Source organism: Anabrus simplex, chromosome 11, assembly GCF_040414725.1.
Source record: "Anabrus simplex isolate iqAnaSimp1 chromosome 11, ASM4041472v1, whole genome shotgun sequence".
NCBI lineage: Eukaryota > Metazoa > Arthropoda > Insecta > Orthoptera > Tettigoniidae > Anabrus > Anabrus simplex.
The window spans coordinates 57,865,853-57,884,188 of NC_090275.1; positions in this window are offsets into that span (position 1 = coordinate 57,865,853).

Consider the following 18,336-nt stretch of genomic DNA (forward strand, 5'->3'; position numbering starts at 1 on the left):
CACGGGGCTGGGTGTATGTGTCGACTTCATCATCATTTCATCCTCATCACGACGCGCAGGTCGCCTACTGGCGTCAAATCAAAAGACCTGCATCTGGCGAGCCGAACTTGTCCTCGGACACTCCCGGCACTAAAAGCCATACGCCATTTCACTTTTTACTAATACTGGTTAAAAATAATTTCAAATGTAGTAATATAAAAATTATTGTTGTAATGTTGTGTCATTATATTCTATTCATAAGTCGGCCGTTAAGTAAGGCATGTTGTTAATAGTAGATACTCCAACACGACTTGTGACACGAAAGTAAGCATTAAATACGCTAAGGAAAATTGCATGTTGTCCTAGACAATATAGCATTGTTAACGTCTAGGACAAGATAAATTATATTTAGTGTAGTAACAGTCAAATAATTATAAGAGGAAAATGTAATGTATGTATCAAACTTTAATGAATTGCAATAAAAGAGTGCTCTCTCTCACTAGATTCAGGAGAACCAAAACTAGGCGATGGGAGTAATCTAATCTGTTCTATGTAGACTCGAAATCTTTAGTATCTTTAGTATTCATTTCAGGCAAGAAATCAGTACAACCCTTAGAACCACCCAGTACCTGCTTACACACTCTCTCTCATTGGTCACATCCATTAGACGTGTTAACACATGCACACATCTGAAGAGTGAAGGGAGGTGGAGAAAACGAAGTACAAGGATATCTAGCATCAACCAAACACACGCGGAGAGGAAGGTACTTGCTTCCCCGCCTGCCCGCATGTCCCACTGGCTCGACAATGAAGGGAGAGGGGGATGAAGGGAGAAACCACACGACTCCTTCAAGGCAACAGACCTAATGTGTATGTCAACTCATTGAGGGTCAAATTCTCCAGTTTCTTTGTAATTCTTGTGTGCAAAGTCTGGCTGAAATGTTAGCGGTCTCGACTATGACTTCACTATCAAACGGCATCCAAGAAGAGTGCGACAGACTTCGGCAGCCGGCACATTTCCTATCCTCGCCGCTAGATGAGGACTTCATTCATTCCATTCCTGACCAGGTCGAGTGACTGGAAACAGGCTGTGGATTTCCATTTTCATCAAATGGCCTCGCGCTCAACCACCGTAAAAAAGAATGACCCTTATTTTCGTCAATATAGGCCCTGTTAAATACTACTACTACTACTACTACTACTACTACTACTACTACTACTACTAATAATAATAATAATAATAATAATAATAATAATAATAATAATTGTTATCCTCGAAAACCAAAGTGAAAATAAAGTGGCATTATATAATTATGATTATCAGAGGCGCAAGGGCGTTTGGAAACCCGTTCCTTTGAAGTTATTGTCAGCGCTGAGCAAACAATTGTCCGGCTCCATGGCTAAATGGTTAGCGTGCTGGCCTTTGGTCACAGTGGTCCCGGGTTCGATTCCAAGCAGGGTCGGGAATGTTAACCATCATTGGTTAATTTCACTGACACAGGGACTGGGTGTATGTGTCGTCTTCATCATCAATTCATCCTCATCACGACGCGCAGGTCGCCTACGGGAATCTAATCGAAAGACCTGCATCTGGTGAGCCGAACTTGTCCTCGGACACTCCCGGCACTAAAAGCCATATGCCATTTCATTTCATTATTATTGTTATTATTATTACTATTATTATTATTATTATTAGTAGTAGTAGTAGTAGTAGTAGTAATAGTAGTAGTAGGATTTAACAGGGCCTATATTGACGGTAATAAGGGTCATTCTTTCTAACAGTGGTTGAGCGCGATGCCATTTGATGAAAATGAAAATCCACAGCCTGTTTCCAGTCATTCGACCGGGTCAGGAATGGAATGAATGGAGCCCCCATCTAGCGGCGAGGATAGGAAATGTGCCGGCTGCCGAAGTCTGTCGCACTCCTCTGGGATGCCGTTTGATAATGAAGTCATAGTCGAGACCGCTAACATTTTAGCCAGACTTTGCACACAAGAGTTACAAATAAACTGGAGAGAACTTGTACCCTCATTGAATTGACATACACATTACGTCTGTTGCCTTGAAGGAGCCGTGTGGTTCCTCCCTTCCTTCACCTCTCCTTTCATTGTCGAGCCAGTGAGACATGTGGGTAGGCGGAGAAGCAATTACCTTCCCTTCCGCGTACTTCGTTTTCTCCACCTCCCCTCACTCTTCACATGTGTGCATGTGTTAACGCGTCTAGTGGTTGTGACCAGTGAGAGAGAGAGAGAGAGCGAGTATGTAAGCAGGTACTGGGTGGTTCTGAGGGTTGTATTGATTTCTTACCTGAAATGAATATTTTTGGCCACGATATACTAAAAATTTCGAGTGTACAAGGAGTGTGACGATCCTCGACGCAATTCACTGGATCCATGGTGTTTGGATGGACGTATCTAAAAAAAAATTGTGAAATGTTTTCATCATGCAGAATTTTTGCCCCAATCAACTGAAGAGGAAGAACCATCTCACACAGATATCATGTCGTTAACTGAGGAATTGAGATATCTCTCTGAAGTCCTTCGCAGTGAATTGTCAGACGTTGGTGTTTTCAGTGATTTTGATAATGTGCTGGAAGACAACGATGATGTTCCAGGAACAATTGATGGAGTATTACAAAAGTGATTTCTCCGGAAGAAAGAATGTCTTCAGAAGGAGGAGGAGAAGAAGAAGAAACAGTTGCTCTCCTCAGAGAGCCACTTACAAATTAAAAAGCTGTGCAGTGTATTAATGTGTTGGAACGTTATGTTTTTGTGTGCAAGCAACCAGAAATGATTGAATCCATATTTGGATTCCCCCTGTGGGTGGGGGCGGTAGAATAACACCCACGGTATCCCCTGCCTGTCGTAAGAGGCGACTAAAAGGGGCCCCAGGGGCTCTGAACTTTGGAGCGTGGGATGGCGACCACGGGGCCCTTAGCCGAGTCCTGGCATTGCTTCCACTTGCTTGTGCCCGGCTCCTCACTTTCATCTATCCTATCCGACCTTCCTTGGTCAACTCTTGTTCTTTTCTGACCCCGACGCTATTAGGTTTGCGAGGGCTAGGGAGTCTTTCATTTTCACGCCCTTCGTGGCCCTTGTCTTTCTTTGGCCGATATCTTCATTCTTCGAAGTGTCGGATCCCTTCCACATTTTCCCTCTGATTAGTGTTATATAGAGGATGGTTGCCTAGTTGTACTTCCTCTTAAAACAATAATCACCACCACCACCACCATATTTGGATTACGCCGGGAAAATTAATCAGAATATTATAGGTTTGTTACTTTTCTTTTTTCTACACATTTAGTAGGCATTAAATTTAGTGTACTGTTCTTTCTTTCTTAATCCCTTTACCCTCCTGGTTTGGTTTTCCCTCGGACTCAGCGAGGGATCCCACCTCTACCGCCTCCAGGGCAGTGTCCTGGAGCGTGAGACTTTGGATCGGGGGGATACAAATGGGGAAGGAGAACCAGTACTTCGCCCAGGCGGCCTCCCCAGCTATGCTGAACAGGGGCCCTGTGGGGATGTGAAGATTGGAAGGCATAGACAATAAAGAGGGGAGGAAGCGACTGTGGCCTGAGTTAGGTACCATCCCGGCCTTTGCCTGGAGGAGAAGTGGGAAACCACGGAAAAGCACTTTGAGGATAACTGAGGTGGGAATCGAACCCACCTCTACTCAGGTGACCTCCAGAGGCTGAGTGGACCCCGTTCCAGCCCTAGTACCACTTTTCAAATTTCGTGGCAGAGCGCAGAATCGAACCCGAGCCTCCGGGAGTGCCAGCTAATCACACTAATCACTACACCATACAGCCGGACAGCCGATTGAGAAATGTGTAATTATTAGAATTAACACATTGGCCGTTAGGCTACTGCCAAGACTTGCACCATCTTGTTTCTCAACTGTTATTTACAACCAGCAATAGCTCTTAAACACATACAAAGTTGGCTAATGACTAGTAGTAAATAATGATGGGACATTAAATGCGGAAAAGTAACACTCGTGCCTCTATGTGCCAACTTTATACTGTATAGCGCAAGCACTCACCAGAAATACACGTAAACATATTTATTTCCGTTTCAATGTCAACACAGCTCGTTCAATATTTCTTGTGAAGGAGGGAAATGATGTGGAATTTAACAAATTGTTTCCATTATTAACAAATACATCACAATTGAAAATACTTTTTTTGCAAGTTGCTTTACGTCGCACCGACACAGATAGGTCTTACGGTGACGATGGAACAGGAAGGGGCTAGGAATGGGAAGGAAGCGGCCGTGGCCTTAATTAAAGTGTAGTGGTTAGCGTGATTAGCTGCCACCCTCAGAGGCCCGGGTTCGATTCCCGGCTCTGCCACGAAATTTGAAAAGTGATACAAGGGCTGGAACGGGGTGCACTCAGCCTCGGGAGGTCAACTGAGTAGAGGGGAGTTCGATTCCCACCTCAGCCATCCTTGAAGTGGTTTTCCGTGATTTCCCATTTCTCCTCCTGGCGAATGTCGGGATGGTACCTAACTTGGGCCACGGTCGCTTCCTTATTTCTTCATTGTCTATCCCTCCCAATCTTCTCATCCCACATAAGGTCCCCGTTCAGCACAGCTGGGCGAGGTACTAGTCCTCCGCAGTTATGTCCCCTGACACAAAGTCTCACGCTCCAGCACACTGCATTTGAGGCAGTAGAGGTGGCATCCCGCGCTGAGTCCGAGGGAAAATCCAATCCTGGAGGGTAAACAGATTAAGAAGATTATTATCATTATTATTATTATATTGTAAATGTACCTGATATTTAGCTTCTTACTCATGTACATAAATCACTTTTTATGGCCATACTTATATTTCCATTTACTTTATTACGTATTGTGTTCTCTTATGCATTGCTTGTATTTTCCAGTTTGCATTTTACTTTTCATTATGACATTGTCTCTTTCTTTTTTATCTTAATGCTCCGATTTTATTTTATTTTATTTTATTCTATTTTTATATGTTTAACTTTGCTTTCTTTCTTCATTATATGCTGTCCAGATCTGTAATTTTTAGCTTATCTTTGATTTTATAATAGAATAGTACATTTCTTTTATATACAGTATGTATTATCTGTAAATTATGTGGTTAAGTGTAAGAGAGGGCCACGTATCCTAACTTCGTCACTGCTAAAGTAAATACATAAATAAATAAATTAAATACATAAATAAATAAATAAATAAATAAATAAATACATATTTTGATGACCTCCTCAATGCAGAAGAACCAGAGGAAAAACTACAATTTCAACCCAAGAATGTTATTAACCCTGACTTCCTTCCTCCTACCAAACAGATCATCTCTGAACTGAAATCTAACAGAGCAGCAGGCGAAGATGGCATCATTGCAGAAGTATGGAAACATGTAGATGAAGAGTCAATTGACAGTAACCACAGAATCATAACTGACATCTGGACAACAGAAACACTACCAAGTGACTGGACTTCAGCTATCATCCACCCGCTGCACAAGAAAGGAGACAAGTTAGACCCTAACAACTACAGTATAGAGGTGTCTCTCTTCTATCAGTGACTTACAAAATCTTCTCCAAAGCATTGCTTAAAAGAGTGGAGGCACAATTAGACTCCTGCATAGGAGAGTACCAAGCTGAATTTCGGAAGTCAAGGTCATTCACAGAGCAGATTCTGAACCTCAAAACTACCTATAATAACCTCAGCACTTCACCTTATGTAGCAATTTTCGCTGACTTCCAGAAGGCCTACGACTCGGTAGACAGACAGCCCCTATTTCAGACGTTGACTGAAATGGGACTGGATAAGAAGACTTTGAATCTTGTGAAGGCTACTCTAACGAACACCATGTCCAAAGTCAAATTCAGAGGGGTATTGTCATAAAGCTTCGAGATCAAAACAGGTGTTAGATAAGGAGATGGGTTGTCCCCCATCCTGTTTAACTGTATGCTGGAGAAGTTCATTCCGGAGGAAGAACACACTAGCTGACAACTCTGGATTAAAAATCGGCTACAAAAAAGTCAAGTTAACAGTTACTTGCTTAGCCTTCGCAGATGATCTCACACTCTTAGCTTCAAATATGGAAGAAACTACGTACCACCTATCCTCCCAAGAACGCATAGCAGCTAAAGTAGGGCTGAAGATCGCTGTCAATAAAACAGAATTTCTGACCAACATCAGAGAAGCACCCGAATTTATTTCTTTGGGGAACAAAATAATGCACAAGGCTAACTCATTCAAATATCTTGGAGAATGGATAACCCCAAATGTTAATGAGGACCTTGCAATGAAGAGTAGATGCACTAAATTAGAAAGAGCTTATCATCTTTGTAAGAACATATACAAGTCTAAATCCCTCTCCTTAAACTTAGACACTACAACACCGTAATAAGACCATCTGTACTGTACGCCTCAGAATGCCTAAACATGACCCGGAAACGGCAACTCAGAAAACTGGAACTGAAAGAGCGAAAGATCCTCAGAAGGATTATGGGTCCCATTAAAGAAGGAGATGGCTACAGTATCAGGCACAACAAGGAATTGTACAGTAAAATAAAGAGCATTACAACAGCTATGAGGAAGAGAAGACTAATGTTCTATGGTCACGTAGTCAGGATGGACAGCCAGAGACTCACTTCAAGGATCTTCAACACTGTATCTAGAGGGAAAGCAACAAATGCCAAATGGACGAATTTAGTTCGGAAAGACCTACAATACCTAAACACTGATCACATTGACATACACAACTGAGATAAGTTCAGAAAGTTAGTCAAGACATCTGACTCTCTCCAGTCACTAACAACTAAATCATTGCGTCCAGGAGTAGGAGTGAAATGGACTCAAGAAAGAAAAGACATCCATAGCACTAGAATGAAGGAATACGGGCCTAAGAGGAAGAAAAGAGCTCACCAGATGTAAGAAGCACGTGGTCCATCGTAGGCCTAAACGAATAATAAATAAATAAATAAATAAATAAAGTGCTTAACGAGTCTTTCATTTCACACAGTCACATTTCCACCGGGTGATGTTGCCACTGAAACCCAGCGAGAAAACCCTCATTTGCCCCACCCGTATTTCTTACGCTTCCAATGTTGCAATGTTCCGACACGAATAAAGAAAGCGAAGACATCACTACCGTCCGAGCAACACTTACTCTAAGGACTGTTCACTCAGCTGATCTAGAAACAGGAGGCCATGCCACCGGTTTCCATGATTACGGTCCACCACAGCGGAACACTCGACACGGATGTACGGTCGAGAAAACGCATCACATCCTGGAAAGAAAAATGAAAGTACAACATGAGTATCGAGCCGCGGTTTTCACTGGTAATATTGTGAATCTTTTTTTTTTTTTTTACCATCATCCTATCCTAGCAGTAGGCCTCATTTGCAACAATGTAATAGATTACATATATTAAGTAGACATGATGTCCGCCTTTGTGGTGTAGTGGTTAGCGTGATTAGCTGCCACCCCCGGAGGCCCGGGTTCGATTCCCGGCTCTGCCACGAAATTTGAAAAGTGGTACAAGGGCTGGAACGGGGTCCACTCAGCCTCGGGAGGTCAACTGAGTAGAGGTGGGTTCGATTCCCACCTCAGCCACCCTCGAAGTGGTTTTCCGTGGTTTCCCACTTTTCCTCCAGACGAATGCCGGGATGGTACCTAACATAAGGCCACGGCCGCTTCCTTCCCTCTTCCTTGCCTATCCCTTCCAATCATCCCATCCCTCCACAAGGCCCCTGTTCAGCATAGCAGGTGAGGCCGTCTGGGCGAGGTACTGGTCATTCTCCCCAGTTGTATCCCCGACCAAGATTCTGAAGCTCCACGACACTGCCCTTGAGGCGGTAGAGGTGTGATCCCTCGCTGTGTCCGAGGGAAAAGCCGACCCTGGAGGGTAAACAGATGATAATGATGATGATGAAGTAGACATGATACGGGCTTTCTGGCTTATGCCGTGTCAAGAAAAAAAAGTGAAACTGTTCACCTTTCGCAGAGAACTTTGCTTCGCTTCTTCAGAAAAAAATATTGACTGTTCATGAGAAACAGTAGAAGTCTTCCTCGGGAAGAGTCGAAATTTCCTTCTGCAGAAGCAGAGCAAAGATCTCTGCGAAACGTACAGAGTTTCATACCATGTCTACAACTACGGGCCGTGAAAGCATCAATGTTAACATTACATATATTTATTATTATTATTATTATTATTATTATTATTATTATTATTATTATTATTATTATTGTTCCGAGGTTTTGGTGGATCAGCAGAGGTGAAAAGAAGGTGCGGGCTGGAATGGGTCTAACTACAAGTTCGAAAGATGAATTAAAATTTCAACAAAGGTTATATTTTCAAAACTTAACATTGGTGACATAGAATTTAGAGCGTACAACAAATAAAAACCAGTTAAATCAGGTACAAGGCAACTTTACAAATTCTGGGCTACGAGCCCCAAAGTCTGAGCTCACAGCTCACACCCACAAATTACCAAAGGGCAGAAAACCCCTTCATTACATGGAGCTCTTGCTCCCGCTTAGTAATACCAATCCTCCTAGAGGCACCCTCCAAAATACCAGAAAGAGCTGGCCTGCTCTCAATTTTACAAGCCTATCAAAGGCCACAACAAACTTTACTTCTAACTGCCCTCAAGGCACACAAAGAAACAGGGGCATTTAATACCCAACCTACAGGGCCTTCGCATGAAGAAAACAAAACATCAGGTTAAGTTACTGGCCCAAAGTACAGAAAGGACTGGAGGCGTGAGCTTGCACTCCTAAATACACATTTTAAAACCTAAGTGCTCTAGGCCGATACACAGGGGCTAATCCCAAGCTAGGGAGGTGACTCGTATGAGAAAACTTTAATACCTTAAGGAAGAGAAGAAACGGTTGCGAAAACGTAGTCACCTCAATTTCAAATGAAGGGGAGCTCGAGAGGGTAAAGCACTCTCTATCCCCGGATTAAATTTCAAGAAAACTGAAGTTTACCAGGAAAAGGGTTTACATGTTTAATAATTTACATATGAAAGGTTTCGAACCCTCCCCGAGAGTTAAACTGCTGAGCTAGCACGAAATAAAGATGTTAAAAGGCCATTACCTTGTTGGAGATCTGTTGGCCGAAGAAAGAGGCGCTTCCCGCACCCTGCTACATATCCACACACTAAGCTAGATGTTACTGAAGTGGCCCGGAGACAAGAAAATCAGCAGTTTTTATACCCTCGTGGAAAGTTCGAGACCTTTCATGAATGATAACAACCCGCCCTCAAACGTTTATTGGCTACAGTATACAGTTACATACAAAAAATTGGAGAAGAAAGCCCCGATTGGCCGAAAATTAATTACAGAAATTCCTGATTGGCTACATTCAAAACAGGCGGAAAGAAAGGATTAATATTGTAAACCCACAAATGACAGAACAAAATTTAGTAAAGAGAAAACTTATGAATACCAAATTTCTCCCAGAAGGTTCATTCCTTCACACCAGAGCGCATTATCATAGTTTTTGGTCGAGACATCTGTTAGAGAATGTCCACACTTCGTGATCAATGGAAAACAAAAGCAAATCAAAAACACACAGTGACATCTTCTGATAACCAGTAGAGTTAGTTCAGTTTTTAAAGTTCAGAGCTTCTCCTGTAGAGGAGTTTCAATTGGCACAAGATTTGAACTTGCGTCGTATTATTATTTTTATTTCGTGGTGTGGAAATGGGAAACCACGGAAATATATATTCATTCATCGGACCTCTTCCCTTTTCTCATATTATTATTATTATTATTATTATTATTATTATTATTATTATTATTATTAGTGCCTCTGTGGTTCAGGCGGCAGCGCGTCGGCCTCTCACCGCTGGATTCCGTGGTTCAAAACTCGGTCACTCCGTGTGAGATTTGTGCTGGACAAAGCGAAGGCGGGACAGGTTTTTCTCCGGGTACTCTGTTTTTCCCCTGTCATCTTTCATTTCGGCAACGTTCTCCAACATTATTTCATCTGTCATTCATTAATCATTGCCCCAGAGGAGTGCGACAGGCTTCGGCAGCCGGCACATTTTCTATCCTCGCCGCTAGATGGGGCTTCATTCATTCATTCCATTCCTGACCCGGTCGAATGACTGGAAACAGGCTGTGGATTTTCATTACTATTATTATTACTATAACTATTATTTTAGAATTTGCTTCACGTCGAACCGACACAGATAGTTCTTATGGCGACGATGGGAAAGGAAAGGGGTAGGAGTGGGAAGGAAGCGGCCGTGGCCTTAATTAAGGTGCAGCTCCAGCATTTTCGTGGTGTGGAAATGGGAAACCACGGAAATATATATTCATTCATCGGACCTCTTCCCTTTTCTCATATCACCTAGAATTATGAAGGGGTGGTTATTTGGTTATATTTCCTCTCTAAAAAGTGGGCAAGGCTGATTCGGAACCATGGTCGCAGGTACTAGTGTCGGGTGGTAACACTGGAGCACAACATTTATAAAACTCAATGTAAAAGAAATCAAGTCGGAATTTGGAACGGGAATCATAATCCAGGGAGAGGAAATCTAAACCCTGAGATTTGCTGATGATATTGTTATTTTATCTAAGACTGCAGAAGATCTGAAGAAATTGCTCAATGGTATGGACAGAGTCTTGGGGAAGGAGTTCAAGGTGAAAGTAAATAAGTCCAAAACAAAAGTAATGGAGTGCAGTCCAACGAAATCAGGTGATGCAGGAAGCAATATAGCCGGAAGGGTAGGACTGAGGATCGCCTACAACAAGACAAAGACATTGAATACCACTGAGGATTGGACAACACTGGAAAGCACCGTACAAAAGGTGGACAAATTCAAGTGCCTAGGAGAATTTACAACAGGAAGGAATAGGAGTAATGAGGGAATAACAGAGAGGATAAAGAAGATGCGATCAGCCTTCTGTATGACCAGAGATATATATACAATAAAAAGAATATATCTACAGACGCAAAGATTAGACATTACAAGGCAACGGTGAGAAATGCTGTATTATATGCTGCTGAGACAATAGCACTAGGAAGAAATGGTGCGGAACAACTAGAGAAAGAGGAGAGAAAAATATTGAGGAAAATACTAGGCCCTAAGAGAGGAGGTGAGAGATGGATGAGGAGACCCAGGGAAGAACTATACCGGAACATGAGGACAATCTCAAAAGAAATCAGACTGAAAAGAGCAAGGTTTGCGGGACATGTAATCAGGATGAATATGGATAGAATGACGAAAAGAGTATGGGAAACAACGGCGAGGACACGAGGAAAGACAGGAACCAAGTGGGTAGTTGAACTCCGGAAAGATTGGTCGGAATTGGGGATCAAGGTGGAAGAAAAGGAAAATTGGAGAAGCAAGTACATACCGACTAATATGCCAGAGATCAATGATAGGGATGGGTACAGGAAAAGGATTGAGAGTCACCAGTGGAGTAGACAAGAGAAGAGGATACTGAATATCTCGGAAGAAGAGCGGGAGAGAAGAAGAGAAAGGATGAAGAGGTTCTGGGAGGAGAAGAAGAAAATGCAATCCATGAAGGAGCTGTCCGTGGTCCTACAGAGGCCGTGACGCAAGAAGAAGAAGAAGAAGAAGAAGAAGAAGAAGAATTAAATGAAGCAGATGAATATTGTAACTTGGGGAGTAAAATAACTAAAGATGGCAGAAGTAAGAAGGGCATAAAATCCAGACGTGCACAAGCAAGGAAGGTCTTTCTTAAGAAAAGAAATTGGCTCACTTCAAGCATTGATATAGGAGTTAGAAAGATGTTTTTGAAGACTTTCGTGTGGAACGTGGCATTGCATGGAAGTGAAACATGGACGATAACTAGCTCAGAAAGAAAGAGAATAGAAGCTTTTGAAATGTGTCGTTACAGAATAATGCTGAAGGTGAGATGGATAGATCGAATCACGAATGAAGAGATACTGAATCGAATTGGTGAGGGGAGACCGATTTGGCTAAATTTGACGAGAAGAAGAGACAGAACGAAATGTCTAGTCTTAAGACAGCCAGGACTTGTTCAGTTAGTTTTTGAGGGAAGTGTAGGCGGTAAGACAAAATTATGAATATGACAAGTAGATTAGAGCAGATGTAGGATTCAGCAGTTATGTAGAAATGAAAAGGTTAGTACAGGATAGGGTGGCATGGAGGGCTGAATCAAATCAGTCTATAGACTGATGACTCAAACAACAACATACACGAGTTACATAAACCATCTCCTCTCAGAGGTGTCATCACACATACAAAGGGTGATTTATAACAGGGTCACTTCGTACTAGGAATTATTCTTCATGCCTCAAGAAATGAAGGGTATATGTCACTGGTGTAGCCAAGGGAGAGGGCTGGCCAGAGGAGCTGCGCCCCCCCCCCCTAAAAAAAAAGATTTCCTGAAACTAGAGCGAGGATTGACGGGCAAGTCTCAGTAGCACCATACATAATTCTTCATGTCTGTTCTGCCTGAAGGAGCTTGAATGAAAGGAAAGCATTTACGATTGTGAGGCCTCAGTATTGAGAATATAACAGTGTGTTGACAAATGCCAAAAGATAAGGTGTAAGGGATTACTATGTAGGGGGCCAGAACGTGACCACCAAGATAACGGAGGCCACGGCCAGAAATAGTTGCAAGTGGCTCATACAAACTCCGTAACTTGTACCTGGACAACATCCGAAATCCCCAACTTAACCATATATATATATTGCAAGTGTGCGTGTGTGTGTGTGTGCATTTCTTCGCCGCATCATTTGTATAAAATATCACTTCTTTTGTAGCTTATCACATTACCATTACTACAATACAATTGCCGCATTCATTCTAAACCAGAATATTGCAACATTACCCAAATTATTTATTCTTACATTCATTTCACGTGTATTTGGTTATGAAATGCTGCAGTTATGTTTGGAAGTGAATAATAAATGAAGACAAGGGCGTATCCAGAGGCGAGAGAGGGGGGGGGGGTGGTATAACGAATGTACTTTCATTAAGCATTGCAAAGTATATTATTATTATTATTATTATTATTATTATTATTATTATTATTATTATTATTATTATTATTATTATTATTATTATTATCTTCCGCAATCCGCACGAATCCACAACTCATACTAGGAGTAAGATACAATGAAATGGTTGAAAATGTTTAATCTATCTGATCATTTCCGCAACTTCTTTTGGGACCATTGTGGAACACACGTAATAGCTGTTAATCCAGTGGTGATGATTTCTATTTATAAAAACAAAGAACTAGTATGAGCGTTATGTCAAGATGCTGGCAATAAAGACTTGCCATTTTGGATGGAATAGGTTTCGGCGGCATTCTGACAACTGAAATATGACTAATGACGAACTATAATAGCTCTAAACAAGGTTTACACGCAGTTCACTGTCTACAAATGGCAAAGGTTATAGCTAATTCCATCAGAGGCACATGCTGACTTTCTTCTCTGTGCCAAACCAAACCTCGTGGCCTTAACACAGGTTCAATCTTGCGCCAATCGCAGAAGCAAATCTACTCTATCAGTTGACTTGCTACCTTTTCCGCATTTACATCTTTCTCCGCGAAAAAACGAAATTTCGATTATTTTTTATTTTTTTAATTTTTTAATTATTACCTTTCCCATATCAACGCCCCAATTATTTCGTTATCCTTAACACAACAATAAATCAATGCACCGACCAATTGACAATCAGGGAATAATGTTTTCTGTTCCAGAGGAGAGTGACATTTCGAGAAGACACCGAACGTATAGATGAAGTTCAAGACTACTTCTCCCGAGTGAAATTCACAGCAACTGTCGGGGTCTTGTGTGTTGTAAGTTGGTTACACTATTTTACCTTCTTCCATACGTATAACAGGGAAATGTATTCAGTGCATTTAAGAGGAGGAGTGTACAGTTATAGGTCTAAATGCAGTGGCGTATGCTGAGTCCAGGACGTGGGCTACCACTAGACTTAGGTTAACCCCTTTGCGATGGTTGGTTTAGTGAATGTCCAGCCTTTTAAGCGTTTTGAGCTGCAATGAAGAACAGTTGCCTTATGGATAATACAGGATAAACAGGGACATAATTACCCATACTATATGGCCTTAAGAGTAAAAGAGAAGAGGTTGCACATAACTGGCCATTAACAAAAGGCAAAGAGGCGAAACTCCAACACTCCTTATAGAAATTACTAAAAACCTAAGTGGGCTTACGGCCCAAAGATACAGAGATCAATCCCAGGAGGGTGACTAAAGGCGGAACCTTTAAAGCCAAGACGAGATTTACAAAATTTAGAGTTTGAAAACTTCAGTCACCCAATTACAAGGTTGAATGGGAGACGGCAGAGGGTCACCACCCTTCTTTCCCTTACAATACATATTTCCCGATAGGGAATAGAAATAGAGTCCTCAGACATCGCCGAAAATCCTACATTTAAACACCAGTTCACAAAATTACATTAAAAGAAAGCGGCTAAAACCTTCCCCTCAAACTACCCGCAAGCGCTATCACATGTTTAGGAAAATTCAGCCATTACCTTATATCGCTGGATATTCTTCAAGCAGGCCGCACCCCTGCCTCCTAGGCCTCCATCAAGTCACACTCCCAGGCACTGGAAAAATTCAGACAAGACGGTCCTAAAGTGCCCTGCTTATGTAGTTCAGTAAGGGGAAGCTTCCCGATTAAATTAAACTACACTTTGCTGATAGGCTGGATTCCTGTACACAACCCCGGTTTTGATTGGCTAGAGAACATACTTACAAGCATCTGATAGTTAGATTACAGTAGAGGAGGAACCAGCCGAAGTGTTGACAACTTCGGTACATTAAAAAAAACCGTCTTCAGAAAAAGGTTTACTAATAACAAAAATGAAATTTCCTAAGTTCTAGGTTCGTTTTTAGTGCGTGAGAGTGAGCTAGCAAGTCGATGTTAGAGCCATCTAACTGTAGAAGACGAAATTCCTTGGGAGTTTACAAGTTCAAGTCCGTTGGCATAGATGGCCTTGGAGGAGGTGCGTAGTTTAAATATCCGCGGAACCCCTGGCACTATTATTATTATTATTATTATTATTATTATTATTATTATTATTATTATTATTATTATTATTATTATTATTATTATTATTATTATTATTATTATCTTCATATACACTAAACACATCACACTACCATCCAGAACAGAAACACGTAATACTGATGACGCCTCACCACACAGCGTTGGCGTCAGGAAGGATATTCAGCCGTAAAACTAGACCTAACTACGGTACGGGCTGACTATTGTATTTAGTAATAGGACAGGAATAATAATAGCAATAACAATGTTACTTTCCCCCTGTGGGTGGGGCCGGTAGAATACATTCACGGTATCTCTAGCCTGCCGTAAAAGACGACGAAAAGGGGTCCCAGAGGCTTTCATTTTTGTAGCATTTTTGAGCCTGACATTGCTTCCAGTCATTTGTGTCAGGCTACTCGCTTTCATATTTCTTATCCGACTTCCCTTGGTCAACTGTTGTTCTTTTTCTGTCCCTACGGTGTTAGGTTTCCGAGGCCCGGAGAGTCTTTCATTGTCAAGCCCTTTATGGTGCTTCTATTTCTTTGGACAAAACGTTCATTCTAAGTATTGTTGGAACTTTCGAGCAAGACTTCTCTAAAATGAATGAAGGTTTGAATCACTTGAACTTATGAATGCTTTACCGTTGTCTATAGTAAGTGGTACTCTCGTGCGCCGTTGGATGGCTCCCTGTGCGCAGTGTGAACCATCTCGTGATGAGGAGAATACGAATTTGGAAAATATCGGAAAGAAGTGATAGTGAAAGGACAAGGAAGAGAACTGCCTATAAAAATCCTTAATGGCTGGCAACCACGTATTACTTAAGTGATATAGTGTGTCCCTTTTGAAATTGTCAGGATTTTTACGTATTTCCACAGTTTTCCGTATAATCCCAGATCTGTTTTTTTTTTCTGCTAGTGGCTTTTACGTCGCACCGACGCAGATAGGTTTTATGGCGAGGATGGGATAGGAAAGGCCTAGGAGATGGAAGGAAGCGGCCGTGGCCTTAATTAGGGTACAGCCCCAGCATTTGCCTGGTGTGAAAATGGAAAACCACGGAAAACCATCTTCAGGGCTGCCGACAGTGGGATTCGAACCCACTATCTCCCGGATGCAAGCTCACAGCCGCGCGCCTCTAACCGCACGGCCAACTCGCCCGGTCCCAGACCTGTAGTGTCAGTGTGGGTAAGAGCTCGAACATCTGGTCGGCGGATGCAGGGTGAGTCAGGGCCCTCAAGTGGCCACGGCTGGTCCGTGGTCCGACAGCTCTGCACTCCGACCGGCCAACTGAGCAGAGGAGGGATGGCCACGGCTCTACGCCTATGAATTCGGGAGACGAAGAGGGGCTGCTCCCCACCTTCGGCTGTCTTGAAAATTGTCTTCCGTGGTTTTCCATTCTCTTGCACTAAGGTGAATGCCGAGACAGTTCCTAGTATAGGCAACGAACGCCTACCCCCTCACTTTCTCCAAGCATCTCCTGGTCTTAGAGACGGCGTGACCGGCTCACCTCCTCCTTCAAGGAAGGAATGAAAACATGTCAGTAGTAGTCGAACATCTTGGAACGCGACATCATGACCCCTTAGGACGCGCTCAGCTTTTGCTGATTTGTCTGGCTGGTTGAGACGGATAATACGTTGGTGTTCCTTGATACGAGTACCAATGGAACTTGCCAATGTATACCTTGCCGCAAGTACAGGGAATTTTGTACACCCTAGGGCAGGGATGGCGAACCTTTGCCAACTAGTGTGCCATTTGAGGTCGGGTTTATTATTCTTAACTGTCTACTGTGCCACTTGTTATTACACATGTATATATTGTAAAATAATACATTTTATTGAATGTTTGTGGTCGAATTTTGCCAGTAGCGCAAAAATACTTAGTAGCCATGTAATTTATGTTATGTTCACTTCTTGTCTTCAATAAGATACGAGAAGCACTTAGATCTGAAGTAAAACGGTTTCCAACTGTTTACTTCACAACGTTCATTGTAGAAAACGGCTGCTTGCAGGCGTATGCTGACCCAAACATGATAACTGCAAATGTCTTCATAGCCGAAAACATTTGTGGCAGGCAGTTCCACTGTTCAAATATTATGTTTTCCGGTTTCTGAGAGAATATTAACCATCAACAGCACACTCGATTTTCACCATTGCTTTACCAAGGTGTACGAATTTGTTTACCCATGCAATGCTTTCTCGAAATTCAGTCAACTCCATTTCTAAATTTTCAATATCTAACCAGTCCAAAAATTGACATTAGGCCTAACATCACTCATATGTGTCATATGAGGTTTTGAAATAAAGTGCGGTAGTTTCTCCAAATCTCGAAATTGGGATATTCTCTTGGCAACTATTTGTCTTACAAAATTGAAAACAATAAACAGTTACTCACGAAGAATAATTACGTGATGCTGGCAACCACACATATGCCAAACTTCACTAGTCGACCGATGTAGATCGGAGAATGGCTCGTCCGCCGCGTCTGACGTTTATTTCACTTGGCTTCCGGACTTATCAGTGTTGCAGTGTTGCCATAATACACGTCCGAATGGAAGTAGAATTTAGGTTTTCATTATTTATTGCTTAAACCTGAAACACTACGACGTTACGATACACGAGATATGTATAGTCTATAGTACAAGACGTACATAAAATACGGTAATATGTACATGTGGTGTGCCACCGAAATCGTGTTCGCGTGTCACCTAGTGACACGCGTGGCATAGGTTCGCCATCCCTGCCCTAGGGTGTATTTTGTACGGCTTATTACTAAGAGTGGTGCAGCCTTTGTAAGGAGACCGTTCAACGATGACGAGCACCATGTGTTATAAGTACAATGTACCTTTAAAAAGAAGGAAACAAGATCTTGCACGGAGAAACTTTATTTTACAGGCAGATAAAACAATACATAGTAACACACATTGCTATTCAACATACTCACTATTCTTATCCAAGCTCTTGTTCCTCTACATCAAGACATAGATGTTGGCAAGACAGAAATTTGTTTCCAGTTTCTGAAGCCACGTCATGACGTTCATCCTCGTGCCTCATCAACGATCCGAAGAGATGGAAATCACTGGTAGCCTGGTTGGACGAGCATCGCACAGCCCTACTCGACAAGGTTTGCCTTTTTCTAGGTAAGATAAAGAGAATAGAACTGTGCTAGTATGTGTCTTCATTTTTAGGGGGGGGGGGGTGCCGTGAGGCTCCTCCCCGCCTCACAGCCCGTGGTGACCTACCTGTTTGGACAAATGACCGACAAGCGAGTACTAATGCAGAAACATAGCCTAGTACAAGAGTACAGAATAACTTGAGGTGCAAAGGCTAGTCTTCTGCCAGCTACTTCCACCCCTC